Below are 18,821 nucleotides of genomic sequence, written 5' to 3' on the forward strand. Positions count from 1 at the left end.
TATAGTATACACATATACATATACACATACATAAATACACCAATATATATATATATATATATTCGTTCCCTTAAAAAAACATGGAACAAACTGTCCCAGGATGCTGTAGAAGCTGCAAGTGAAGTATTCAAGAGGATAACCACCAAGTCCCACGTATATAGGAACATGATATCATAAATCGTATGAAATATAGTTCATCGACGGAAGTTGATGAGTCATGGTACTAATTTGTGAGTGTATTTATAATACGATTTGTAATATCGTGTTATTTTATTTATTATATATCATTTAAACACACTTCTTTACTTTATTTGCATTATTTATTACTACTAACCATAACTATTCACTTTTATACATCTTAATTACCATCACTAACACTCCCTCCACGTTATTTACATTTTTTTAATATCACAAAGTACTTTACGTCCAACTGGATTTTCATGCACGCCACTCACAAAATCAACAATTTTAGTGCGACGCAAACCAACAATAATTAGATTAAATAACTTATTCAAACCTACCATTAGTATATTTTAATCAAAATGTTTTATATATTTTTTTTCTAGGGCTTTTTAATATCTGGACGCAGGAGTGTACTTTCTATCACATATAATTCCACTGTCAGGAGCCCCTCCCCCATACTGTACAGACGTTTGCTAGGTAACAACGTGATTGCACCTTCCTTCCCAGGTGTTCATGTAACATTGACATAATTGTTAGCTAACCAGTTGTGTGTATTTCTTTGTGAAAATGAGTACCGCGGCGTACTCATTTTCACAAAGCATTTGCATCCCCTCTTGGAAAGAGGGATTCGAAATAATTGTCTCGGACCATATCTTCGCTAATTGAATTAAATCACCGTAATTTAGCTTACACTTATGAATATAGGGAGCACTTAAAATGTGAAGTAATAGTTTCACTACCCGACAAACTCCGAACTTTATTCATTCATTAGGCCTAATAGTTTCATATTGCTGTACCATATACTCCAACATCACTGGCGCATGGTAACAACCAACTGACTGCAGACCATTTCCGGTCACACATTACTCTCCATAACACAGCACCCCCTAGTGAAAAGAACTCCATCTCAAAAAAGAAGCCCGTCTCGAGAAAGAAAAAAAAAGGACTTCAATTAGAGGTTTTACGGTATTTGAACATTGTATATTAAGTTATAAATACGTAAATATTGTTTTACAAAAGAACGTTCCTGTCTCTTATACACATCTAGATGTGTATAAGAGACAGCATCATTCCACAACGACAGGGGCTGAAATGAACCATAACATCGGGGTAACCTCCTACTCTTCCGAAAGATGCAATTGGTTCTTTGAAGTGCACACGAGCCAGATTTATACACTGGACCTCTATTTTAAGTCCTTATCCGAGAAGACTGGGTTCTACCAACCGAACCATGGGCGAGGAGCGGCTGGAACCAGCGCCAACTGGAACCAGCGCCGATGCTAAGGCTGTAGCTAGCGGCGCCCCAGCCTTACCGCTAGGCCACTCGACTCGCTCTGTGTCCTTTGGTCCCAGGTTCTCCGTTGTAACAATTGAGCTTGGTATTTGTTCGTTCTGATCGGGGCGTATTAAAAGGATAAAAAATATTTCAAAGTGGTCTTCCACAACATTAGAACTGTGGGTCCTGCGTTTTTAAACACCTCAAGGATCGCTTCGCTTTCTGGAAGTATTACTATTATAAGACTAAAATAAAACAAAACTTTAAACTTTAGTTTACGTTAGTATTTCCATCACTAAAACATTCCACCGCCTATGTCAATATCATTACGTCATTGTCGTCGTCATCATTATAATTATCGTCATCATTACCGTCATCGTCATCATCATTCCCTTATCATTATCATCATCATCATTATCATGATCATCACCAGTACCACCACCATCTTTATAATAATTAGTTTATAATATTCTTGGCACGTAGGTTAACTGTTTCTGCTACAGGATCTGAGCTGGACCCCTGTAGAAACGTACCTCACTCTAACATTCCTCCACCACAAGTTGATTTCCCTGATTCTTATTGCGCTAGTATACCTTTACAACCTTGTAGGCCTGTCCATGGAGGAATACCTACATGGTATGTCTGCCATTAATAAATAAAATAATGACTTAATAATAAGAACTATTGCAGCAGTCTGTTGTTGGAAACTCTAACTGTAATGTCTCGTGTATTGATTTAAAGTCTAAAATAACTGTTTTACGTTAATAAATTAGACTGACTCGAACTCATGGTATGGTAGCCATTTTATTCAGCAACTACAACCCCAAGAAAGTCCTCTATATAACAGAGAGAGCTAGACATGATTCTGCTACATCTTTCCTTTTCTATAGTTGTGATACAACTGACATAATTATTATCCTTTAACAACACAATCACATATCAATTAATGATTAGCATATATAATCACAAATCATTTTCAATTAACTTGCAATTAAGATTAAGATTTTCTTAACTCAACATAAACAATACAACTCAGTATTCTTCAATCAACCTTTTAGGCTTCTTAAAAACTCTACCATATCTGAACATTGATTTGTGTTCTGATTTATGTTGTACTCCTGATTACCCACTGTTGTGTTATTAATTGTTTGTTTTTGTGAATCACTCATTTCTGCATGTGTATCTGAATTAACTGTTTCTGTTTTTTCTGTTGCCATGTTTATGGGTGTTATGATACTCTCTGGATCTTGTGATTTTACAATAGGTATTTCACTTGTTTCTATCAAGTCTCTGCGATTTCCTTGCAATACTGATCCTCCTTCTGTTTCCACCAAGTATGATCTCGGTACAACTTTACTTAGCACAACACATTTGTGTTTCCATTCTGACTTGGACTCTTCTCTTACTCTTACAGCATTACCGATATTAAGCGAAGACAATGATTTAGCTCTTTTGTCATGATAGTACTTCTGTCTATTATTTTGCCCTTTCTATTATCTTTCTATTATACTTTGATTTACTTGGTAGTGTGAATGGAAGATTAGAATTAATTACTTTTCCCATTAATTCAGCAGGAGACAAACCTGATTAAAGTGGAGTGCACCAGTAATTCAATAGTCCCATTTCCCGATCTTCTTCTGTATAATCACACTTTCTGAAAATGTTCTTTACTATTTGTACATACTTTTCTGCAAGACCATTTGCACTGTTTCCATTACAGCGTCTACATGAGCCTCAATTTGTTTTTTCAACATCACTATTAACAACTTGGTGTTTACTACCATATGCTCTTAATAATACATCAGCACAGTACATGTGTTTCCAATGGGTATATGTCAAACCAAAATCATACTTTTGTAATTTGAACCGCATGCGATGAAGTCTAGGGGGTATATCTACCAATGATTTAGTGAAAATTGCAACGATGGGTCTATGATCGGTCTCTACCATGTACGTTCGGCCATGTAAATATTGATTGAACCTCTCATGTGCATATACACAGGGTTTCTTTCTTTATTTGCCCGTAATTGCATTCTGCGTTTGTCATGGCTCTTGAGCCATACGCTAATGGACACCACTGGTCATCATATTTCTGTAATAATACACAACCTATACCTGATTTACTAGCATCACTACTAATCAAAATCTCTCTATCTGGGTCATAGTATTTCAAGACCGGTTCACTAGATATGCCATCTTTTAACCTTTTCCAAGCTATTTCTTGTGGTTCTAACCATGACCAATGAATATCTATCTCTAGTAACTTTCTTAGTGGTGCTGTTTTTGTGCCTAAATCTGGAATGTGTCTTCCTAGATAATTTATCATACCCATGAATCTTTGTAGGCTCTGTTTATCTGTTGGTCTGTCCATATTACCTATGGCCTCAACTTTTTCCTTGTCTGGCTTAACTCCATCCTTTGTGAGTAGGCCTCCCAGGACTACAAGCTCACTTGTCCCTATTTTACATTTTTCTTTATTCAACTTCAACCCTACTTCCTTACATCTCTTTAACACTGAGATTACCAATTTATCATTCTCCTCCTGCGTCTCGGCATGCACTATTAGGTCATCTATACTTTTTTCTACATTGGGAATATCTTCAAATAACTGACTGATAGTACGATGAAAAACTTCTGGTGCAGAAGATATACCATATGGTACCTTAAAAAATCTATACCTTCCTATCGGGGGGTTAAATGTGCAGAGCTGTGAGTTTTCTTTACTCAATTTCATTTGCCAGAAACCTTGAGATGCATCAAATTTAGAGAATATTTTAAATCTTGAAATTCATCTTTTGTTAGGCGCTTATAGTGCTCTCTTTTATTTAAGTTTCTGGGGTCCAAGCAGACTCTGAGTTTACCATTTGGTTTATGTACAACTACTAATGAGTTTACCCAGTCAGTAGGCTCTGTTACTTTATATATGAAATTATTATTTTCCATCCTTTTCAACTCTTCTGTTAGCCTATCATGTAATGCAAATGGTACCTTTCTACATGCTTCAACAATTGGTTCTACATTATCTTTAAGCTTAATAGTGTGTTCCATAGGTAAACAGCCTAACCCTTTAAATACATCTTCATATTCATGTACAAGGTTATTATATTCACCACTACACTTACTTGTTTCTACTTGCACTACACTCTCTTTAGGATACACTACTCTCTCATCTTCTTTATCATTACATTCAACTAAAGTCCATACTCTCTTTACTAGATTTAACTTTTCACATGTTGGCAACCCTAAAATTGGTTGTACATTGGTTGTACAGTGGTTACATGATATTATGAACATAGTGTTATAAGGTTTACCTTTACACTCAAGTGGCATGACACATTTACCTACCACTTGTATTTCATCACCAGAATAGGATGCTAGTTTTATGCTACATTTTGTCACCTTTGGTTTCTTGTGTAAACTATTATAGTCACTTTTGTTGACAATGTTCACATTAGCCCTTGTATCTAGTTTAAATGGTATGACTGTTTCTTTATTCACCTTTAATGACATGATCCACCAATCACCTTTTCTTGTTTCTTTTGTATTTTCAGCCACCGATTAAATAATATAGTCATAGTCCTGCTGAGCTTCCTCTTCATCTTGTTCAACATAATGAATTTGCTTCCCACTTGGTCTAATGTTATCTCTACTTCCATGACTCGAAACTCTTCCATCTGTTGGATTTGACCCCTGTACCTTAATCATATACTTTCCTACTTAGCCAAATTTGTTGCACTGCTTTCCAAACGCTGAACATTTTCTATACGCATGATTTTTCCCACAGTGAACACATGGTTGATGATAATTATTGGCAGATTTATGCTGGTACCTACCCTCTCTATTACTGCTGTACGGTCCGTGGTTGTCGTTGTGTAGGATGATATTGTTTTGTATTTCGAGTTGCATGTACTAGGTCTACTTCACTGGTTTGTAGTTTTACTGCTGTGCCATAACCTAATTATTTCAGTTCTTTATTTGTTGCTTCTGCATTTCTTGCTAATTTTATGGCATTTTTCAAGGATAATTCATCTCCTTTATCTATTAATCTACGACGACAAACTTCATCTAACATACCTGCGATGAGCCTTTGTTTTACCAATGACTGTTTTAGCTCTCCCTCTTCGGTGTCACATTCCTTCATTTTCTTTCTAATTTCGGACAGGAACTGATCAATCGTTTGGTTGGGTTTTTGTTTTAATTGCCATAATTCTTCTCTTTTTTATAAAGGTACTTTTTTTGCAAGACAATGTTCATCAAATTTCTTAATTACCTCATCAACATTCCATTTCTCGTCATGTGATGCGAATTCGAAGCCTTTATTTAGCTCATGCCTCATCCCCAATCGTGTTGAGTAGTACGCTCGTTTGGATTCTCGACGGTTTTTCTTCATACCTATCGCGAGTATGTAAATCTCAAATTTCTGCTTCCAATCCTTCCAATTTTCTGATAAGTGTCCGGTTAATTCTAGATGTTTGGGTGGTAGAATCCCTGTTATTGGTATAGCAGCCATGACTTGAATCCGTCGGCCACTTCTGACACCAAACAGAAGTGCAAGTATAAAAACTGTTACTCTGATTGGGAAGTTTTAACTGGAGGTGTCCCCCAAGGGACTATCCTAGCACCAACCATTTTTCTTTGCATTATTAATTCTGCCCTTAATGATGTTCCTATTGATGGGGATGTTCATATCTGGAAACGTATATGTTGATGACCAGACACTTAAAGAGAGTAGGTTGGTGGAGGGTCAGAGTTCCCTTCAAGCTAAACTTGTCTCACTTTCTGTCTAGTCACATACCAACAAACTCAAACTGAACCCCTCCAAGTGTCAGGTTATACAAGTCTACTTTGGCCGCATTGATGTTCCAGATATGAACATCCACATATCTAATAACCGTTTAACGGTTGCTAATAACGTCAAACTACTTGGAGTAGTTCTAAGCAGTGACCTAAAATGGGAAAATCATGTTGACCTAATGGTCAAAAAGCCTAATAGGAAACTATTCATGTTAAGAAAATTAACAGATGCTGGTTTCAAAAATAATGAGTTGTTAACAGTCTACATGGGATACATACGGACCACCCTAGAATATGCAGCTCCTCTGTGGTCTGGGGGAATTACAGTTTACCAGGAGACTTCTTTGGAAAGGGTGCAAAAAGTGTATGTCGGTCCATTCTTGTAAACAATTATCAGGATGCTCTCGAAAAAGTTGGGCTTAAATCACTCGCACAACTTAGGATTTTATTATGCAAAAACTTTGTTAAAAAATTAGCAACGATAAAAGATTTAGTCACTGGTTCCCAAAATCTAAAAATATCTCATTAATGAAACTTCGTAAACATAGAAATTATGAAATGCCTTTCTGAGAACTGAACGTTTTAAAAATAGCCCCATCCCTTATCTAATGAAATTATTTGAAGAATACATTTAATTTTGCAATTGTATTTAACTTTGTTAAATTTTGAGCTGATGGTTTTGGTTCACTTTTTGTATTCTCTTTAAAATAGCCACATCACTTATCTAATGAAATTAATTGAAAAATTCAAATTGTGCAATTTTAACGTAGTGAACTTTTGAATCGATGGTTTGGGTTTGCTTTTGTATTGTTTTAATGTGATGTTTTTGCTTTTTCTCGTTCTTGTTTTCCTTTTGTACAAAATACGCCAATTTAGCTTTTTGCTACTAATGTATTTTTTATGAAGGATTTTTTTTTTAAATAAAGATACCGATTATATGGAATGTCTCGTGTATTGTTTTAAAGTCTAAAATAAATGTTTTACGGTAATAAATTAGACTGACTCGAACTCTATGGTAGCCATTTTATTCAGCAACTACAACCCCAAGAACAACAACAATAGTCCTCTATATAACAGAGGGAGCTAGACATGATTCTGCTACACTAACGTATTCAACAGTAGAACTAATTCCAACATAGCATATTGTACCCTGTGTATTCATAGCATATGTTTAATTTAATTAGGCCTACCTCTTTCTTTGTATTTCACAATACCTGCAACTCATATAAATATTAATAATAATAGGACATAGGAATTGGTATTCATATTGTATATATATAATGTTCGTGTTTCTTGCACTTTATTCTCTGGTGGGGTTATTGTATTTATAAATATTTCAACCATCCGGTTTGATATTTGTACATATTATGTAAATCACAGTTATATCAAGCTATTGGCATTTCAAAATATCATCAAGTGTTCTTATTGCTTTTAGTGATAGCTTTGTCCACCTGTACTCATGCATATTTAGGACTTGGTGATAATTATATAGGCCAGTCATTGTTTTTCTAATGTATTATATACCGTAATGTTGAAGAATAATCATCTGATTTCATCTAGGTTTAGTTTTAGTTGTTTTATTTGGAATCACTTTTATTACAGTGGAACACATTCAAAATGATGGTGCATCCAAAAGAGAAACCAAATTAACAATACATTGAGAAGAAAAATAAACTTCAACTACGATTAACATTACAGAACTAAATGTTTGGTAAATAATTCAAAATGACAAAGTTTCATTAATACGTATTCACATCAATCAATCAATTTTTTTTTTTATTTCGGAGTCAAGATTGTCCATATTACAGTACAAAATAATATATAGAAAAAAGAATATGATAAAAAAAATGAACTAACACTTTAACAACTTACGACCACTAAATAGCTTTATAAACTATTTAAAAGAATCCCAATTGTTTGTTTGCCCTCCTCCACCCGCCAACTGGAAAAATAGGCGCGGAAAAACAAAAAGAAACTTAAAAAACGGGTTTTTTCAACTTTTTTCTTAACAAATTAAAAAGATGTGAGAGAATTTATCTTTATTGTTTGCCAGATGCCCTACAAATTAGTCTAAAGTTGTTGTCTGATGTAAGATATTGCCATTCTAGGCATCTGTGCATTATTTTTATTCAATCTGATGAGTATTTTTTTTTAAATAAAATAAAAAACCTTTCCCCCTATTTATCATTTTTTTTGTAAAGAAGGGGAAACAAACAAGTTATTTTATTTGGCCTAGTCCTAGGCAACAATCGGTACTAGCTATTACTTCTCAAATTTTGGTTTGCCTTTATATTGTTTGTAATCGGTAATGGATTTTTATGTTTCGCTCGTTTGAATCAGCTCTTATATATTTTGAATTATAAAACATTCAACCCTCCGGTTTCGTACATATATTATGTAAATCAGAGTTATAAAGACATTGTTAATTTAATTAACCCATTGCCATTTTAAATTATCATCTTGTGCTATTATTTTTTTAATGATAAATTTGGCCAGATACACTCATTCATATTTGGGACACGGCGATAAGCTGATATTCTATTATAGTTTTGGAGTAATTCCTGGGATTGTCATCCCAGTTTTCCGTATATATTTACATATATTATGTAAATAAAGACATTGTTAATTTAATTAACCTATTGCCATTTTAAATTATCATCATGTGCTATTATTTTTTTAATGATAAATTTGGCCAGATGCACTCATTCATATTTGGGACACGGCGATAAGCTGATATTCTATTATAGTTTTGGAGTAATTCAAGGGATTGTCATCCCAGTTTTCCGTAATATTTCTAGTGCTTTAAAATAATATTCTTGCCATTAAGTACTTGCCATTAAAACTATAAAACAGATTGGTATCCGTGGCAATATGCTCAATATAATTTAAAAATCACTTAAATGTTAACTGTAAAGAGATCCTTTAATGATATTGATACTGTTTTTTTTTTTTTTTAATTGGAGGGAGGCGGCGTAAAAAAAGAATGTTTTTTCACCTGTACTACTTACAATGTTTATTTATAAATTGAATAAGATGATTCGTGAAAGAAATTTAGGCGTAAACATTTTCAATACAAGTTTTGGTCAATTGTTTTGTGCCGATGATGTTCTTTTAATTGGGGATAGCAATAAAGAATCAAACTTGGTTTTAAAAACAGCAAATCATTTCTAAAAACATCGAAGCTGGCATTTAATTACAGTAAGTCCAATTTATTCATTACATGTCAACGTATTCATGTGTTTAGAAAATAGAAATTAGGGGATGATTATATTACTGAGGTTGATCACAGTAAATACCTAGGAATGTTTATCTCTAGATCGACTAAGGACAGAACACATATTAATGAAGTAAAGAAAAAGGTAAAGCTGGAATCCTATATTAAATCTGTATTTGATGAACAGGAAAACTTCATGAGTCTACTATGGGGACATTCTTTGGAAACCGTATGAATCCCAATATTAATTATGCCTGTTTTATCTTGTTAGCTAACAGCGTTTTCTACTTTAATAAAAAGAGAAATTGCAATATTTGATGGCAATGATAACATTAAAATATTAAAAACACCTATGAAATGTCGCAAACGAGGCACGTTACGGTGAAGTTGGTTGCCAGGCACTATTACAGAGTTGCATGTTTTAATCGTCAAACATGCATCAATCCACATTGCCAAACGTAAAAACAAACACAACTGTTAACAATAATATGAAATGGCATTGGGTTAAGAAAATGTGTGAGTGTCCCTACAATAATCGTGAATTAGGGAACATATTAGTAGAAAATTCTTTTTAAATTGTATGATTGAAATACTTTAAAAAATAACTATAAATATACGATATGATAACAAGAATTTGTTCGAACAAGCCAAATATATTTTTAAAAAATCTCGTACGGATTACAGACGATACAAAGGCGAAACATTGAATACTAATTAGAGGAAAAAAATATTTATTAAATAAAAGTAACTTTATAAGAACCAACCAGATATTCAAAGCTAAATCAAATTGTTTCGATTTTGAAAGTCGAAAAGAATCATGGCATATATAAATAATAGAGCTATTATGTCGTCTTTGTGAAACAATTCAAAGAAAATAGGCCTAGGTCATTTTCTATTTGAATGCCAAAAACTAAAAACAATCAGAGATGATGATTTACGAACTAGAAAGAGAATTGTGCAAAACAATTATTTAGACACGTACTGGGAAGATTTTAAACACGACTCTCTAGAATATAATGAACACCATTTGTTTTCTTGACGACCTTTCTAAATAAACTGCCTTCAACAATTTCCGTCAATAATTGCAAAAAAAAAAATACATTAAGCATGCAAGATCAGATATTTGTAAAATATTAAGTGTTTAAATTACCACTTTTAATTTATGGAAATAAATTGTGTGTATCTTGTGTTGTTGTTTGGTAGTAGTTACATTTATTGTAGTTAAGGATTTTTGTTTCTTGTTAACAGTAGTTAATTTGACACAGTTAAGTTTGTTTTTTATGTGTTTTTCGATTGTTTTAATTTTTTTATCTTTGGATGCACCATCAATGTGATGTGTGCCACTGTATCAAAAGTGATTTCAAGTAAAAACTAAACTAAACTGTAGGTTTTCGTATTTTTTTTTTTCAATAGAAGAACGACTGTTACACAATCAAATCGAATAGATGTAATTTATAGTCAGGAATTATTATGGTTTTTTTTTTTTTGTTTTTTTTTCAAAGAAGATCTGAATAGAGTAAGTCCTATTACAGTCTTTTGTCCATCGAGATTGGATTTAATATAGAACAAGATATGTACTTATACGCAGATGATACCAAGATTTTTAAATGCATTTTCAACGAGGTTGATTGTGATGATTCACAAAAAAGATTTAAGAAATATGCAAAACTGGAGTAAACACTTACTGTTGAAGTTTCATCCTGAGAAATACACTAGTATGAGGATTGGGAGGTAAATTTTACCCAGTAGAATCTACACGATGGGCATCGGAAACTGTAAAGGAAGAAATGGATATTGGAGTTATAATAGACGACAAACTCACCTTTTCTAGTCACAAAGCGAATTCCATCATGGGTGTTATTAAAAGAACATATACCTACATAGATGAAGATAGTTTCTTTCTGTTGTACGAAGGGTTGGTGAGACCATACCTTGAATATGCTAATAAAGTTTGGGCACCACATTTAAAAAAGGATATCATCGCCATTAAAAATGTTTAACGTAGAGCAACCAAACTAATAACAGGAATTCAAAGTTTAACATATGAAGAAAGGTTAACCCGACTTAAACTTCCTTTACTAACGTACCGCCCTCTTAGAGGAGATATGATAGAACTGTACAAAATTGTAACGGGTAAATATGACTCAAAGGTAACTGATTTTATTAATTTCAACAGAAGTGGAACTAGAGGTCATCAACACAAAATATTTAAAGTTCATACAAGATTACATACTAGGCAATTTTCATTTATACATAGGAGTGTTAACTGTTGAAACAAGCTCCCGGTCACAGTTGTTGATGTTCCAAACGTAGCGACCTGAATGTCATTTGGATAACTTTTGGAAGGACCAGCCAATGGAATATAATTATCTGGAAACGCCAAAGTAAAGTCACACGCATGCGAACTCAAGAACTATATTTAGATCTGATGTTAGAGGCTCAATTGAGCCTATTATCAGAATAATCATGTAAAATTCTGTAAATCCTGTAAAAATATAATTCGTTTTCCGTTTTTAGTGACTTCATCAATGGCCTTATTTGAATGGTTTGTTTCGTTGATAACAGTTTCTTGTTGAATTATTCGGCTGGTTCGTAAAATAGACTTCGTTGGCACGGAAATTATTATAAATTCAATTCAATTCAATTTCTCTTTATTTCAGACAATGTCCATATCAAAACAAACACAAAGCAAATGAGATTGAAATATAGAGAAAAAATATGTTTGTATACACTGAGGCATTTGTCTCAGGCTTACATAAACTAGCAGATGCAACAAACAAAATAAAATAGGTCTGCCTAATTTACTGGTTTCAATAGTAATCTTCTTAATGTAATAAATAATTCCATTTTAGTATCATTTTTTAATTTTCAATTAGATGATTAACAGTGGACTTTATCAGACTGTTTTCCGTTAAATAGAGTCGGCATACAAATACATGTACTGAAACAAAGTGCGTTAATTTGCAATAAATTATACACGTGACCAAAACAAACATTGCCAATTGGTCAGTTTAGCGACAACGTTTGCGTTAATATAATTTAGATTAAATTTCAGAAAATAATAATTATAATACTTACCCACAGTACGTCAAAAATTGTACAGTAACAAAATTTAAAAACTGTATGAAACAATTTTTAAGCTAAACCCATGATTTCACTAGCCAAAGTAACCCGGATTACGCTAGCGTATATTGGGGTAAATACGCAGAAATTATGTGTTGTCAAGCATTTACCAGTTTTCTTTTCTATTCGTCGGGTCGCCTTCGTTAAGTATGATTTTACTGCTGCACAGGCAGGTGTTGTTTAACCAAGAACGGCCAGTCGAATACAGCCATTATATGTTGTGCTCATTCCTAGGCATTTATAATGTTCAACTTCAGAAATATAATCATCCCAAAATTGTCAATTTCGATACACTTTGTTACGTGTCCTGTAATTAATATATTTGATTTCATCAATACAATTGATAAGTATATTTATTATTTTATTTAACTAAAATCCAACGGCGACATGCGTCGCCCATAACAGGATATGACATGAAGTTTTACTTTGTTTGTTTACTGATATTTTCCCACATACTGAATAGTGCATAACAAATTATACTTAATCTAAAATAATAATAATAATAATAATAATAATAATAATAATAATAATAATAATAATAATTGTAAAACGTACTGTGGATGAAATATACAGCCTCAGAAAAGTCAAGTAAAAAAAAAAGATGTAATTTAAAAGATACGATTTAATTTGTTATAGTTATAACAATTGTTTAAACATTTTTCTATACTTTTTTTTATTATTACCTTTACCATGCTTTGGCTTGTTTGAGGTTTTCCATTAAGTGTATAGTCCATATTATTGTCCTTTAATTCCCAAATATATTTACTCAGTTCAGTGTTACATTTCTTGGTAGGGTTTCTGAATGATGATGTGTGGTTGTTATACCTGGTCTTGAACGCGTTTTCCGTGCGTCCTACGTACGTTTGGTCTGGTGTGTTGTCAGCTGCGACTGTGGCTGTATAGACTACGCATTCGTTTAGGGAATTTCCAGACATAGGCCAATCTTCTGATTGTCTGCAATTGTAATTTCTGTTCTTAGGTTGCTCGGTTTTCTTTGATAAATTTGATTTGTTGTGCCCGTCTATGTTCTGCTTGAGGTTACCCATACAACTGTAGCTGATTTTTTTATAGTATTGCAGTTGAACAGTTTGTGTAATGCATGGTCCGATGGGAATTCCTTATCTAGCGTTTTAAGGAAGGTTTTTCCGACGTTAGTAGCGACATTCTTGCTGAATGGGGGTAATACCAAATTATGTTCCTGGTTCGAACTTTTTTATGGCTGATGGTGTCGTTTGTCTGTTGAGGAAGTGAGAATTTCAGATGATGTTTGTATCCACTTTTGTCCAGGGCCTTTTGGTAGAGTGGTGCTGCCTCATTGAATGACTTTTCATCGTATGAAATTTCAGGGAAGCGTTTGTTAATACTCTCTGGGATGTTCCTAAGGACTTCTGACTGGTGATTTGATTAGTTGTAAACGTATAGCGGTGTATTATTCGGTTTCACGTAGGGCATGTATTTCCACTATTTAGGTTTAATGTTATGTCTACAAAGTTTATAATTTTTTTGGTTAGCCTCGATGGTAATTTTTAATTATAATAATAATAATGATAATAATAATAATAATAATAATAATAATAATAATAATAATAATAATAATAATAATAATATCAATAATAAAAATAATTCTGGATTTACATAGCGCCTCACGTTGACACAACCTCGAGGCGCTTAACAACACCAAAAAAGTACCAAAAAAAGTATTATCAAATATTTGGTTTTAGTTTAGTTTAATTAAGTTCAAATCATTGGTTTGATGATTATCAATAAATGTAATTATTACAATGCTTTTGTATTTACAATCATTTCAAGGCTTGTTACTTTCTCATTCATCTCAAAGCCTTTTATTTTTCTTTCCCTTTTGCTTTTTATCTTTCTTTATTTCCCCTTCAAATGTTCCTGATCTTTACCTTTCTTGTCCTTTCTGATGTTTCCTTATCTTATCTTTCACATTCCTTTCTTAGATTCCTTATCTTTTCTTTCATTTTCTTTCTTATAATTCGTATCTGTCTTTCATATTTCATTCTTATTATTTCTTATCATTTCTTTTTTTTTCTCTTTCTAATGTTTCCATACCGATCTTTCCTTTCCTTTCTTTTCTTATGTTTCCTTATCTTTCATTTTCCTTTTTAATTCTTAGTTTATCTTTCCTTTCCTTTTACTTTCTTTTTTCTTATCTATCTTTCCATCTACCTTCTTATCATTCCAAATTCATTTCTTTTCTTTCCTTTCTTATGTTCCTTATCATTCTTACCATTATCTTTTTTATGTTTCCTTATCTTTTCTTTCCTTTTCCTTTCTTATGCTTCAATATCGTTTCTTTCCTTTTTTCTTTCTTATGTTTAACTTACCTTTCATTCATACAAAATAAAACAAGAAAGAAAAATGAATTGGCAGAAGAAATTTAGAGGCAACTTTCAAAAGTTTCAGTGAAGAGATGTGATTTTAGCAGTGATTTGAATGTGAGAATTGAATCAAAATGTTTAATGTTCTGGCTGCAACGGAAGAAAATGCTCGGGAGCCATATGTAGTGGTTTTAATTTTCTTGACTTTAAGAAGATTTAGTGTGGATTAACGGAGAGAGCGTGTAGGGAGGTACTGATCAAGAAGTCCAGTCACATACTCTGGATCGAGATTGTTCTGAGATTTGTAAGTTTAGAGAAGAACTTTATATATGATCCGTTTTTCGATAGGGAGCCAGTGAAGCTGATGGAGAACTGGGGTTATATGGTCACGGCGCTTATTCAAAGTAAAACGACGGGCGGCAGAGTTTTGAATGAGCTGCAATTTGCAGATTTGATACTTTGGTAGTCCAATAAGTAGGCTATTACAATAATCCAGGCGTGTGAACTAGACGGGTGAATGGGTTGTCCAAAAATTTCCTAATCTTTCCAATTTTACGTATCGCAAAATGAGAAGAACGCCACACAGTGTTGATGTTGGATTTCATTTGCAGAGTTGAATCAAAGGTAACAACAAGATTACGAACTTCAGATTTTGGTTCAACTAAGAAATCATACGGGTGTAAAGACATCGCATCAGGTGCTCGGTAGCTGGAGTTAAGACGGATTAATTCCGTTTTTTGTACTTTTAAGCGAAGCTTGTTTTTAGATGACCAGCTCTTGATGTCACCCACACAAGCATTAAGCTTAGTAAGTGAATGAGAGAGCTCGCTAGGATTAAAATCGATATACACTTGCATGTCATCAGCATACATCATGTAGCCCAAACCATGAGATAACACAATATCTTCGAGAGGGGTAGTGTATCATGAACAGTAGCGGTCCAATGACTGCCCCATGTGGGACCCAACAGGAAAGGCGATGGCAGGAAAATGAAACACCACCAACAAACACAGATTGGGTCCGGGAAAAAAGATATGAGGAAATCCACTGAATGGCTTTGCCTGTAATGCCAAAGTAGGTGATAATCGATGGAGCAGAATAGAGTGGTCGACGGTATCAAAAGCTGATGAATAATCCAAAAGGACAAGCAAGGCATCATGTCTTTGGTCAACTGCCAGCAGCAGATCACTTTGGACACGGAGAAGTGCAGTCTCGGTGCTGTGAAACCGACAGGCAGACTGCAGTTTAACAAAAAGCAAATTTTCCTGTAGGAAAGACTGAAGTTGTGAGCAAACAATCCTCTCAAGTATTTTTTTGATAAGAAGGGAATGTTAGAAATTGGCCTGTAGTTGGACAGAATGTTAGAATTTAGGTTAGGTTTTTTGAGAATAGGAGTGACATGAGCATGTTTAATATCAGAAGGAAAAACACCGGATGTGAGAGACTCGTTGACTATATGCGTAATTGAAGGTAAGAGCTTGTTACAGTGACCTTTTAGAAGAAAGGGGAGAATAGGGTCAAGCTCCCATGATTTAGGCCGTGTTTGTTGAAGATGGCGCATGGATTTTTCTTAATGCTTTCTGTCTTGCAAGGCGTTTCGTTTATGATTCCGAGGCCATCGTCTCTTACAAGCCGAAATTATTGCCGTGGTTTTCCGTGATTACATTAAACCTGAATAGTGGGAAATACATGGCCTACGTGAAACTGAAATTTCATACGATGAAAAGTCATTCAATGAGGCAGCACCACTCTACCAAAAAGTCCTGGACAAAAGTGGATACAAACATCATCTGAAATTCTCACTTCCTCAACCCCCCCCCCCCCAACAGACAAACGACACCACCAACCCTAAAAAAATCTCGAACCAGGAACATAATTTGGTATAACCCCCCATTTAGCAAGAATGTCGCTACTAACGTCGGAAAAACTTTCCTTAAAACGCTATATGAAGAATTCCCACCGGACTATGCATTACACAAACTGTTCAACCGCAATACTATAAAATTCAGCTATTGTATGGGTAACCTCAAGCAGAACATAGACGGGCCCAACAAATCAAATTTATCAAAGAAAACCGAGCAACAGTACAGAAATTGCCATTGCAGAAAATCAGAAGATTGGCCCATGTCTGGCAATTGCCTAAACGAATGCGTAGTCTATCAAGCCACGGTCTCAGCTGACAAGAAACCAGACCAAACGTACGTTAGACTCACGGAAAACGCGATCAAGACCAGTTATAACAACCACACAGCATCATTCAGAAACCCAACCAAGAAATATAACACTGAACTGAGTAAATATATTTGGGAATTAAAGGACAATAATATGGACTATACACTTAAAAGAAAAACCCTCGAAAAAGCCAAAGCATACAACCCAGCATCTAAAAGATGAAATTTGTGCCTATGGGAAAAATATTTCATCATTTGCAAGTCCCCCATGGCCACCTTAAATAGGCAAAATGAACTAGTCACAGCTTGCAGACACGCTATTTAATCTATTGTTAGTCATTTAACGGTCATAGTCTACCACTGCTTTTGTATTACCGCTTTTATTCTGCACATGCTCAGTTTTACAATTAATTAATCTGTGTTATTAATCTATCTTAGTCATTAGGTAATTTTATCTGAAGAGTATTGCACCATGTACGTGTAGAACGAAACTACGCCTAATCAAACCTACTGTTAAACCTCTTATTTTTGTTTTAATTCGCTCTGGTTTAATTACCATTGAGTTCAATCATTTTAATCTTAAATACTAACGGTCTGTATATGTATATGTGTCTATATACTGTCTCTTATACACATCTAGATGTGTATAAGAGACAATATATATATATATATATATATATATATATATACATACACATATACATATATACAAAAATTGGTTATTTAATACAAATCTTGGTCTCTGCTCTAGTATTGTGGAATGAATTAGTACGTTTGTTGCTGACGTGGCATTAGAATTTTGTAAGTCCGTTAATTAGCATATAATTAATTATGAAACCCGAAAGGACAGAGTTACAGAGAAAGGACGGGTTACATAATATTCTAATTAACGGATTTACAAAATTAATCAGGGTAACACCCCTAAGTCAAATCAAGATATATGTACGTTTCAATTCAGTAAGTTTCACGAATTGCTTTTATAAATTTGTATTAAATAACTAAATTTTTTTATATACATATAGGATATATTTTATTATAAACTAAATAACGGAAATCACTATGCATGGTAGACTAATTTTGATGTATTTTAATCGTAGGTATTTTTAATGTAAATTATTTTAATAAGTAGTTTTTATATTTTAAGACCATTTTGTACTGTTTTATGGATGCTTTTGTACAGATCCTGATGAAGAGCGTAAGCTCGAAAGCTTGATGATTAAAGACACGTTTTGTTCCATCCAAGCCCCTGACTATTTCTTTCATAATATAAAAAAAGGTTATCTCGAGCTTTAATTTACTCTACAGCTGTTTCATGCAGTAGCAGTCTTCATGAGTGAATGGATAGGAAGATAATGTAGGTGTATATGAGGTTCAGCAGGTGTATGTGTTACGTATTCTTGAGTAGGAATTTGTTTCGGTGTCTTCATTTTGATTGCAGCTCCGTTCGTTTTGTTTAAAGTTGATGGTTTGTTTGAATGAATTATGTGAAATTTCTCTATAAGGCAGAAATTGCAGCGTTGTGTATGTGTACTGTATTGTGTACGGTACTGTATGGCGTAGCTTTGTCAATTATGGATCATTTAATGTTGAATTGGGTGTTGCTTTCTTTAAGTTTCCATACATGTTTTGATAATTCGGTGCTGTTCTGATGCTTCGGAGAGCTAAATATGTGCTTATGATTTGTAAATCTGGTTTTGAATGTGTTGTCTGTGAGTCCG

The sequence above is a fragment of the Anneissia japonica genome, unplaced genomic scaffold (assembly GCF_011630105.1).
Source record: "Anneissia japonica isolate Jap-2015-1 unplaced genomic scaffold, ASM1163010v1 scaffold1826_len1998817_cov189, whole genome shotgun sequence".
NCBI classification, from domain to species: Eukaryota; Metazoa; Echinodermata; class Crinoidea; order Comatulida; family Comatulidae; genus Anneissia; species Anneissia japonica.